This window comes from Mauremys mutica, chromosome 1 (genome assembly GCF_020497125.1).
Source record: "Mauremys mutica isolate MM-2020 ecotype Southern chromosome 1, ASM2049712v1, whole genome shotgun sequence".
In the NCBI taxonomy this organism is placed as follows: domain Eukaryota; kingdom Metazoa; phylum Chordata; order Testudines; family Geoemydidae; genus Mauremys; species Mauremys mutica.
Window position 1 is genome coordinate 11273396 of NC_059072.1, and position 11454 is coordinate 11284849.

At 45.8% G+C, this 11454-nt stretch overlaps 1 long non-coding RNA gene across 2 annotated transcripts; it reads right to left on the reverse strand.

Moving 5' to 3' along the window:
* Nucleotides 1-4484: 4484 nt before the first annotated feature.
* LOC123354691 lies at nucleotides 4485-10491 on the reverse strand. 2 transcript variants are annotated; one of them, XR_006574824.1, is made up of 4 exons: nucleotides 9183-10491; nucleotides 8845-9017; nucleotides 4846-4958; nucleotides 4485-4753 (listed from the first exon to the last, which is right to left on the reverse strand). It is a non-coding gene; the product is annotated as an uncharacterized LOC123354691 (long non-coding RNA). The 2 variants fall into 2 exon arrangements; XR_006574823.1 differs by having other exon boundaries at nucleotides 4487-4753; nucleotides 8845-10491.
* Nucleotides 10492-11454: the final 963 nt, after the last annotated feature.

Here is an 11454-nt window from a genome sequence, read left to right on the forward strand (position 1 = left end):
GTGGGGCAGGAGAGAGCAAAGTCACAGAAGCTGAGTAAGGGCCAAGGAGGGAGAGGTCACCCAGCATGTAGCAGCCCCGATCTCCAGGCCACCAGCCCGAGCTGAGCCCCGCCAGCTTTGGGGGAGAAGGGGAGCAAGGGTGGGGCCTCGGGGCGGAGCATGCCTCAAGAGAGGTGTATAGTTTTCTTTAATGCAGTTACTCAAAAATATTCCTTGTCGCTCTAAAACACACCTCGACTAGGGTACACCTAGGCGGAAGTGTCACTGCTTGAATCCCAACAGATGCATCACCACAACGTGAGAAGCAGCTCAGTGAATCATCTATAGCAGCAGTTCTCAAACTGTGGGTTGGAACCCCAAAGTGGGTCACGACCTCCTTTTAATGGGGTTACCAGGGCTGGTGTTAGACTTGCTGGGGCGGTGGGGCTTGGGCTTTGGGCCCCCCAGCCTGGGGCTGTGGGGCTTGGGCATTCTCAGGCTTTGGTCCCCCCTCTGGGGATCGTGTAGTAATTTTTGTTGTCAGAACGGGGTCATAGTGCAACAAAATTTGAGAACCGCTGATCTATAGTCATGTGTCCAAAACACCTTCCTGGAGGCAGGTATCTATTGGGTTTCCGGGAAAACGGGGCGGGCGGAAGTCCGCCCCATGCTAACGGATCCCCCCCTCAGCCTAAGGGGAGGATCTACAGGACCTCAGAAACCCACTAATTGCGCGGGACAACTAATAAAAGAACAGGGACAGGAGTGCGGTCAGGTAGTGGAATTCCTGACTTGGATTATAAACTCTTTGGGGCTGAGTCTTTTTGTTCTGTTTGTACAGCACCTAGCAGGGTCCTGGCCCATGTCTGAGGATCCTAGGCACTAAGGTAATACAAATAAATAAATAAATGAATAATAATAATATTCGAATAGATGTTTTTAAAAAAAATTCATTTGCACAGCAGACAGATTTTTTTCTGTAAAAGCAGCAAAGAATCCTGTGGCACCTTATAGACTAACAGACGTTTTGCAGCATGAGCTTTCGTGGGTGAATACCCACTTCAAAAGCAGCAAAGAATCCTGTGGCACCTTATAGACTAACAGACGTTTTGCAGCATGAGCTTTCGTGGGTGAATACCCACTTCTTGAAGAAGTGGGTATTCACTCACGAAAGCTCATGCTGCAAAACGTCTGTTAGTCTATAAGGTGCCACAGGATTCTTTGCTGCTTTTACAGATCCAGACTAACACGGCTACCCCTCAGATTTTTTTCTGTTTCCTTCCCTTGGTTCATGAGAAGTGCTATGTGACCTTTCTCATTTTCTCACTATAAGTTTCTATCCTGGAGCCCTCACCAATTTTCATGCACAGACATCAGGTTTCTAGCTTAGTGGTTTTGCTTATGACTACAATTCAGTCTAGCTGAAAAAGGAAAAACAAAATCCCTTCTGAGTATTTCCCAGTCCTGGCCTACATTTGTTTCTGTAAATTCTTCCTACATTTAAACATAAAGAATCTTTAAAATGTTCATATTCTAAGTACTTTTTCCTAAGAGGAAAAAGCTGTAAGGCAATGGCATTTGAGAATTTAAATGTATCAAATGCTATTTATTCTTTCATCTTGCTTGGTAATTAGGCTGGCTGATGACTACACCTAATTCCTGGAACCCTTTTGTAATGGAGTCTTATGAAGCGATAACTTCAGAACTGAGTAAGAACTTCTACAAGATCAGCCAAGAAGTTGATATCAATATAAACGTGTACAGTTGAGGGTAACAGTGTCTTCATTCAACTTATCTCTATCCAGAAATACATAGCAACCTCTTGGAATGATAGAAGGCTCAGTAAACTGCTTCAGGTTCTGGCTTGAAAGTGGCAGAAGGTTTTAATATAGGGTCATCAATGCCTGTATTTTAAGACATTGTAATAAACAGAGATGACATAGAAATACTAGAATAAAATATATTATACTTTCCATATGGTACATATAGAAAAGTGAATTATCCTTCCTCACAAATGTCTTCACTTTGTCTAATCACTGGTATATCCATGATGTTATATCCAGGTGATTGTCTCCTCTTTGGCTGGCTCACTTCCATAGTGCATCTCTCTCAAGTGATGTCTCCAATGCACAGATTGTTGACCAGCACCTTCCATCTTTCACAGTCATGACAGAGTTGTAAAACTTATAGTCTTCTTTGAATGCCAGTCCATTTGGTAATGTTTCTGAGGTAACTGGTTCTCTTTCTTCCTCCTCCTGGTTGGCCTTCAGTGTTGCCTGATACTAGAAGCACTGACAGTGAGCTGCCCTGAGATTGGAAACCTGTGTGTCCGCAGAAAGATGTTTTTCTTTTATCTAGAATCTCAGATAGTTGTGGTCTTTTTAAATTCATCCTTCTCATCACCTTATTATTCATACATTTTAGTTATCCAGCTAATTTTTAACATTCTTCTGTAATGGCAAAACTTGAATGCTCTGAGTCAACTCTCCATGTCATTTTTGAGTGTCCAGCTCGCCCATCCATACAGGAAGGTTGACTATATATAGCACCTCAGCAATCTAGTATCCGTCTCTTGACTTCTTTGTCACATCTTCTATCTGATGTTATTAGATTTGGGGTTTTTCGCCTTCCTCTGGGGTATTTCGCCTTCCTCTGCAGCGTGGGGCACGGGTCACTTGCTGGAGAATTCTCTTCACCTTGAAGTCTTTAACCCATGATTTGAGGACTTCAGTAGCTCAGACATAGGTTAGGTGTTTGAGACAGGAGTGGGTGGGTGAGATTCAGTGCCCTGCGTTGTGCAGGAGGTCAGACTAGACGATCATAATGGTCCCTTCTGACCTTAAAGTCTTTGATTCTATGACTTTGTAAGTGGAAGAAACTATTCGCTTCTTCCACCACTTGAGCATTGAGATATAGCTATGGGCTACCATGTGAGTTACTGTGTTTACTTATTATCCTACTTTTTGTCTAGCTAACATTGATAGTCATTTGTACTCCTGGCTGGCATTGTTCACAGCAATAAGCATGTTCTCAAGTTCTTCTCTAGTAAAAATGATGCAACCTAAGCCATCAGCATATCTTATCTTGTGGATGTATATGCCATTGAGCTGTATGCCCTGGCTGAGCTTCTAAACTTTCTCCCACTGTATCGTCTGCGTATATGTTAAATAGTTGTGGAGGTTCAATATAGCAATATACCGTGTATAATGTGATAGCACAGCCCAGAGTCTGTTCTTTGTGCCCCTTCAGTCATATACAGAAGAGTTTTTAAGGTGAACCCCAGGCTCAGCAGCTAACCCTGAGCAGAACCAGTTTGAAATGAGGCCTCCTATAGCTCTCCCCACAGCACACAGCTTTACTAAAATGGTCACTTGCTAGGCAATGGAGTCACACCGTGAAAAGGCAGTGAGGGTTATTTATAGAGTTTTAAGGGAAATGTGACATTTTTACCCCAAACAAATCACTTTTTGGCCAACTGCCCTGTGTTTGAAGAGAGCAAAATGCCTAGCGGACCTTAGCCACACCCTATCGGGCAGGGCTCTCAAACTCAAATCGCCACGAGGGCCACATGAGGACTAGTACATTGGCTCGAGTGCCGCGCCACTGACACCTCTTCATATAGATACAAAAGCCCCCTCTCTGCCCCCGGCCCCGCCCCCACTCCACCCCTTCCATGAGGCCCCGCCCCTGCCCCGCCTCTTCCCATCCCTTCCCTGCCCCCATTCCAACCCCTTCCCCAAAGTCCCCACCCCAACCCTGCCCCCTCCCTGCCCCTATTCCAACACCTTCCCCAAATCCCCGCCCCTGCCCTGCCTCTTCTCCGCCTCCTTCCCTGAGCGCGCAGCTCCCCGCTCCTCCCTCCTCCCTCCTGGAAAGTCCTAACTGCCGCCAAACAGCTGTTTGGCGGTGGGAAGTGCCTGGAGGTAGGCAGAGGAGCAGGGCCACAGCGCACTGGGGAGGATGGGGGGCAGCGGGTGAGGGGAGCTTGGCGGCCACAGGAAATAACTCCAGGGGGGTGGGGAACTTGACGGGCTGCAGCAAATAACTCGGCGGGCCACATGCAGCCCATGGGCCACGTGTTTGAGACCCCTGCTATAGGGTATGTCTACATAGCAATTAAACACCCATGGCTGGCCCAAGTCAGCTGACTCGGGCTCGCAGGGCTGGGGCTGTGGGGCTACAAATTGCTGTCCTTATGCATGGAGTCAAGGGCATAAAGGGGTGTTGCCACGGCCTCCAAGTTCCTTCTTGCCACCCGCGGCAAGAGTTGGAGCTCCCTGTAGCTCTTGAGCTTAGTTTTTCTTCTATTAGCCAGCGTCTACATACCATTTGTACATAGTTCTTACTAGTGATGTTTTAGTGTTAGCTAGCTGTATAGTTTAGATAGTTCTTCTTCAAGTGATGCTCCCATGGCAATAACATTGCCCGTCGGACTGCACGCTGTGTGTAGGACATATATATAGCCCTGTGTGGTCTGACCACTCTCAGTCTGGAACGGAAGAGTTAGCAGAGCCCACATTGTTATCTGCGTAGTCTCTTACCTCTTTTTCTCTCATACACCTCTACCCCAATATAACACTGTCCTCGGGAGCCAAAAAATCTTACCGCGTTATAGGTGAAACTTGCTTTGATCGTCCGGAGTGTGCAGCCCTGCCCCCCCCCGGAGTGCTGCTTTGCCGCGTTATATCCGAATTCGTGTTATATCAGGTCGCGTTATATCAAGGTAGAGGTGTAGTTAGTTAGCTCCTTGGTTTCCTTTTTCTGCTTCTTCCTCCTTAAAAAAAAAAAAAAGATTAGTTTTCGTTCCCCCGTTTTTCCTTACTTCCCCTCAGGGAAGCTACTCCCTCATCCTTATGCCCGATTCACCTGGGTTTAAGCAGTGTGTCTTGTGTGGAGACATCTTCTCTATAATGGACGGCCACGCACGGTGTATCCACTGCCTGGAAGAGGGACGTGTGCCTCAGAAGTGTTCCCACTGCCTGGGTTTGAAGCCGAGAGCAAGAAAGGACAGGGACCTTAAACTCATATTAATTCTCATGGAAGGGTCCTTGCAAGTTGTGTCAGACCCCGGTTCCTACTCCTCACTGGAGAGATCCTGACTGTCTGAAAGGTCATCTATCGACCCTCACTCCCCTCGGCTGACCAAGAGAAAAACATCCTCTGACCAGGCTGAGGGTAAGGAGGCCCCTTCCTCTGCTTCTGAGGCACACACAGCTAGGATGCAGTTCCCGGCTAGATTCATGGCTTCAATGGCTTCTGACAAGGGGCACAAATCTGTTCCCAGACTGACTACCTCAGCCCCTGAGAGTCAGGCTAAACAACCTTCTGTTGGTGGTGGCTGAAATGGTCCCTCTACCTCATCCACGGCTCCAGGAACATTTCTGGCACTGAAGAAGCCATCAGCACTGATGTCAGCACTGACATCACCACTGGCAAAACAGCTGGCCCCAGTGAAACCCTTGGCCCTGACGCTGCCCATGGCACTGAGTTACACAAATCCTTGGCACCGAAAAAGCCATCTGCATGGTCCCAAGCCCTAACTAAATCTGTAGCTCTGAAAAGCTCTCTGGTGCCATCTGCTGATTCTTTTAAATCTCAAACCTCGGCACTATGCTCCGCAAGCTCCAATGAAAGCCTTCCCACCACAGGAATTCATATATCCGTCAGACCTTACTATATCAGACACTCAGAGTCTTCATTCCTCAGACAGGATGTATCCCAAGTCTCACCCACTTCACAATCAAGACACTCCGCACACTTTCCCACAGGGACGGCACCTCCTTTCCCTCGTGATGTCGAGGACGAGGAGGACAAATACCAAGAGTCTCTTGCCCCATCAATGTCAGGGCACTTGACATTAACTTACCAGCCTTACCCTGCCACAATTCAGGGAACCCAGCCTTTTCTGGGACTCCCATGGATGCAACTACATATTCCCTTCCTACCTAATTGGCCATACTGGGATTCCTGGGCCCTGCCTATTAACAGTGTGCTACTTGAACCTGCCAACTTGCTTTGGAAGACTCCAGCCTCTATCCCACCTACATGCAAACAGGAGGATAGGAAATATTATGTACCAGCAAAACCCCCTGATTTGTCTCATGGGGAATGCAGTACGGGAGAAGGGCCATCAATACCAATCACGATCCACCCATCCTGACCAAGATTGGAAGCACTTGGATATCCTGGGCAGAAAATCTTATTTGTCTACTACCCTCCAATTTCGAATTTCCAACTACGAGGCCCTTATGGCCAATAAAACTGTTTTGCACAGATCACATCCTGAGACGTTAACCATGGAGAATCCAGGCTGAAAAGTGAAGGACCTTTGGTTTGGGATGAAGAAGGTGGCCATGGTCCCGTGAGATCAGGTGTGGGTCTGATGGAACTGTCAATGAAGCCCTGATTGAGAGGGTCAGCAGAGTGGAAAACCAATGATGGGGAGGCTATGCCAGAGTATCATGTGAGCACAATCCTGTTGGATTTTTAACAGCACTCTGGGTACAAACAGAACTGGAGGGATTGTCTTTCCAGGGCAACAGGAAAGCATCTGTCAGAGACCCTAGACAGTGACCTACTCATGAACAAACTGATAACATTTCCTGTTGTGCCAGCTTACAAACAAGTCTATGTGGGGAACACTCCAGATTTGGAAAATGTATTTGATTATATCTGGATGGAGAGACCACTCATGGTGACTGGTGAAATATCTGCCTGACTGTTCTGGACACTGGGAGGGTTAGAGGTAGATTGAGTTGGAGATGCAAAACTCCCAAAGCATTATTGCCTTTTGGCATAGAAGTGTTAGTCTGGCCCTATCATGGGCTTTTCACATAGAACATCCATGCTGTGTTGTTCATAAGAACTAGTAGGGATGGAAAGTGTGACAACCTAGGTGAATGGCTCTCAACTCTCTTACGTTTATATGGAGACCAAAATTTTGGCTAGACCAGAGATCTTGAGTCTGAAGAGCTCCCAGATGGACTCCCCAACCAAGGGCAGAAGTATCTGTAACCAGAATCAAAGTAGGTTGTGGGTGATCAAAGGGAACTCCCACACATACATTGGTTGGCTCCACCTACCAGTCCAAAGAGGCTAAGACTTCTGCGGGCACTCAGATGAACATGATCAGTGGAAGATAAATCAGGGAATACATTGAGCTCAGCCAGCTCTACAACCCCAGGGTAAGTTCACACAGAAAGATGGACTCCTCGTTCACAGGCACCTCTATGTCCCTGAGGCATGGCTCTGTTTGGAAACCCTGTGCATTTGCCATGACATCCCTTGGGCTGGACACTGTAACCAGGCAAAGACCACTGTGACATTCTATACCTTGGGGGAGCGTACTGTAACCCCCATATTCCTCATTTTCATACAATTGTGATTTTACATATAAAGCAGGCCTTGTAAGGTATCAGGGGAAAGGTTATGATCTCCTGAAAGTCATTTCTCTATCCATATACGTGTATCATTAATGCATATGAAGTTATGAGAATTGTGTTGTATGGTGGTCACTAAAACATGCTATAAATTGGGGAATCAGCCAGATATTAGCTCCCCAGAGGCAACAGCAAGGAAAGTAACCAATGCCCGGGCAGGGTGTCAAACAACCCATCAACAGCCATTGTCCAGCAAGGGATCTACAATGCAATGACTCACCTGCCTGAGGCCACACCAGGGGAATTGCTCAACCTTGCTTGGAGAGGCTTAGCGATGCCCCCCAGACATGCCTGAACTTGTGCTCCCCAAGCACATGGACTGAGAGTATAAAACAGACAGAGTTGACACATACTGGGCCCTTCTCCTGCCCCCACCTTCGCTCAAACAACTAAGACACTGAGAAGAAGAGAAGACTCCAACAGAGGAGATTGGCCCAGGTTTAAGGAACACACCTGTATATTAAGGACTGCAAGATCCAGTGGGGTAAGAAAAACTGCTTAATCTAGATGTTGCCCAGTCTAATAGGGTTGAGAGTTTTATTTTGGTAACCACTCTGACTTTTTGCCTATCACTTAATATCACTTAAAATCTATTTTTGTAGTTAATAAATTTGTTTGTTTATTCTACCTGAAGCAGTGTGTTTAGTTTGAAGCATGTCAGAGACTCCCATTGGGATAACAAGTCTGGTACATATCAGTTTCTTTGTTAAATTGATGAACTCATATAAACTTGCAGAATCCAGCAGGGTAAGGCTGGCTCCCAGAGTCAAGGGTGACCTAGCAGATCACCGGCCGGATAACCCCAGGGGAATGTCCAACACATAGAATCATAGAATATCAGGGTTGGAAGGGACATCAGGACACAGGCACAGGGCTGCCTCCATAATAAAATGCTTTAATCTGCCCTTCCTGTCTTTTTTAGTTCTGGGATTAAAGTCCCTGCAGATTTGGCACATGTCTCTGATGTGAGCTTCTCCTATGCACTTTAGGCACCTACAGCGTGGGTCGCTGACCCAGCCTCAGTTTCTTGCATGCATCACCAGGTTTGAAATGCAGGGACTGAGGCATGGCCTCTGTACCCCAAACTGGTGGGAACTGAGGTGTACAGTAAGTACACTAGTAAAAAAGGAATCCTACTAGTTGAAAACTACACTAAGACTAAACTAACAACTATTAACAAGTACCAACTATATACAATAAAATATTATGAAAAACAGAAACATTTACAATAGCAAAATAAAATGCTATGACAACTGTCTCAAGTGGTAAGAAAGAACTGGGGGTGGGGGGAACGGCTCTGCTCTTTCTACCATCCCACAGTAGTACCAGGCAGCAGAGGGCACATGCACCGCCCCAGTGGTTACCGCCCCAGTGGTTACCACTGAGGAAAAAATCTCCAATGCTAGTGCACTGGGTATGCACACACCTGAAGTGGAATGGACATGTACAATCATTCAGAGAAGAACTTCTGCTTCGAGGACACCACAGGAGAAGAAGAAAAGCTGCTCTTTTCTCCAGTCTTTGGTTTTGAGGTCGAAGTATCCAGAGGTGTGATCTTTGTGGAAGAGCTCTCCATCCTCTTGTGATTCAGGCCAAATTCTGAAGAGGGACACATCACCGTTTTGAGTGCTCCCTCCAGAAAGTACTTCCTAAGGTGGAATTCCCTAGATTTGTTCTTGTTGGGAAAGAGGAACAAATGGAGCATTTATCCCTGACATGTCCCTCTTCCAAAGAAATTAAACAACTTGAGTATTTTTCACTCACAGGTATTACTGCCCTCTCAGTGGTACATTGCTTAAATCCTGGGAATAGTCACATTTTGAGAGGCAACTGGGATAAACCAATAAAAGAGAGGATTACTCACCTTGAGCAGTAACCGAGGTTCTTTGAGATGTGTGGTCCCCAGGGGTGCTCCACTGTAGATGCAGCAGTGCCTTTGCGTCTGGAGTCAGAGACATGTATGTGCTGGGATTTGGGGGCACGCTCGGGCGGTTAAGACTGGTTGTGTCATCAGTGTGAACCTGTGAGATGGTAGAAATGCTCCTCCGGCTTGGCGTCAAGTAAAGTGCCAATGAATTCCAGTGTTTTCACTGGTGTTAGTGAGGACTTTTTGATAAGGAGACCCAGTTTTGTGAAGAGAGTCATTGTAGTATGGACTGCTAGGAGCGCCTCATTCTCAGATGACATTTTGAGAAGGCAATCATCCACAAATGGAAAAATGGTGATGCCTTGTTTTCATAGGAAGGCAATGACCACTAAAACTGTCTACTAGGTACGCTTACCTGTTGACATGGAAAAGATTCTTCTTCTGGTCTCAGGGAAAAGGTGTTTCTCCTGGCTCCAATACAACACGTGCTGGACTATTTGTTATACCTGAAGCAGCAAGCTCTTGCCATTAGTTCCATCAGGATGCACCTAGGAGCTATCTGTGATTTTCACCCACCGAATAATAATCACTCACTTTGCTCCAATTCCATGTCTCTTGGGATTTTGGAGGATCTTGACCACTTATACCCTCAGGTAGAGGATCCTGTTCCCCCTTGGGACTTAAACCTGGTGCTAGAAAAGCTAATGGGTTCACCCTTTGATCAAATGTTTATGTGTTCGTTTCTTCATCTTTCAATGAATGTAGCATTTTTGGTGGCAGTTATCTCTGTAAGGAGAGCAGGAGAAATGAGACCCCTGGTATGACCTACTATATACAGTCTTCTACAAGGACAAGGTATACTTATGCCTTCATCCAAAATTTCTCACCAAAGTGATTTCTCACTTCCATATCAATCAAGCAATTTACTTACCAACTTTCTTCCCTAGGCCTCATGCTCATAAGGATGAGGAAAGATTCCACATGTTGGATGTTAGGACAGTGTTAGCATTCACTTGGATAGGACTAAACTATTTAAGTCATACTCACAACTGTTCATGGTGGTTGCAGACAAGACAAAGAGTCTTCCGGTTTTATCTCAAAGAATGTTGCCATGGATTTCCTCCTGTATACGTTTGTGCTATGACATGACCAATGTAACTCCACTGATCAAGGTACTAGCACAGTCAACAAGATCACATGCAGCTTCTGCAGCCTTTCTAGCTCAAGTGTATATTGGACATTTGTAGAGCTGCAACTTGATCTTCAGTGCATACTTTTGCTTCTCATGATGCCATCTCCCAACAGTCTAGAGATTATACTAGATTTGGACATGTAGTCCTTCAGTCATTACTCAGGTAGACTCTGATCCCACCTCTGGACTGAACTGCTTGTGAGTCGCCTGAAGTAGAATAGACATGTGAAATCACTTGAAGAAAAAACAGTTACTAATCTGTTCTGTACCTGTTTGTTGAGGCGAGTCTCACATGTCCATTCTACGACCTCCCATTCCTTCCCCAAACAGCCCAAACATCTACACCACAATTTTACAACCCCTCAGCCTTGGGCCAGCTGTGGGTGTTTAATTGCTGTGTAGATGTACCCTTAGATATTAGTCAGATCTCCTTTAGCTTTCAAAGGCTGTTGGTCCTTTGAGGCACATGTAGCCCAACTAAGACCAACTGTCAGTACCTTGGTGTCCTCTAGAACATTCTGTTCCAATTTCTTGATGACAAGGAAGGTAAGAGCCCCCCCAAATTTTGTCACCATCGTGGACAATTACACGTGAGAACAAAAAAACTTCCCTTGCATTTTAATTAGTGTTAGAACCGGATTGCATGCTGCACTTTTGCTCTTTGGGATGAGTCCCCTTCTAAAGACTGTGCACACATCATATTCCATTCCCCAAAGCAAGGTTATGAGGGATAAAAAGTAAAGATGACATGCCCTGATGAATGCACTGCTCTGCACTGCGAGTCTTTGGTGATGATGCATATAAAAAGCCATGCAATTCAAGCCTAAGTTTTATATCTACATTTGACTTGGGCTAAAAGCTAGAACAAGCCAGACCCTGAATGGCATTATAATTAATTATATTGCATTTAAAAACAGTGGAGAAAGTGACACACAGTTGGGAAGATTATTCTGGGAATGAGAAGAAACGATTATTAA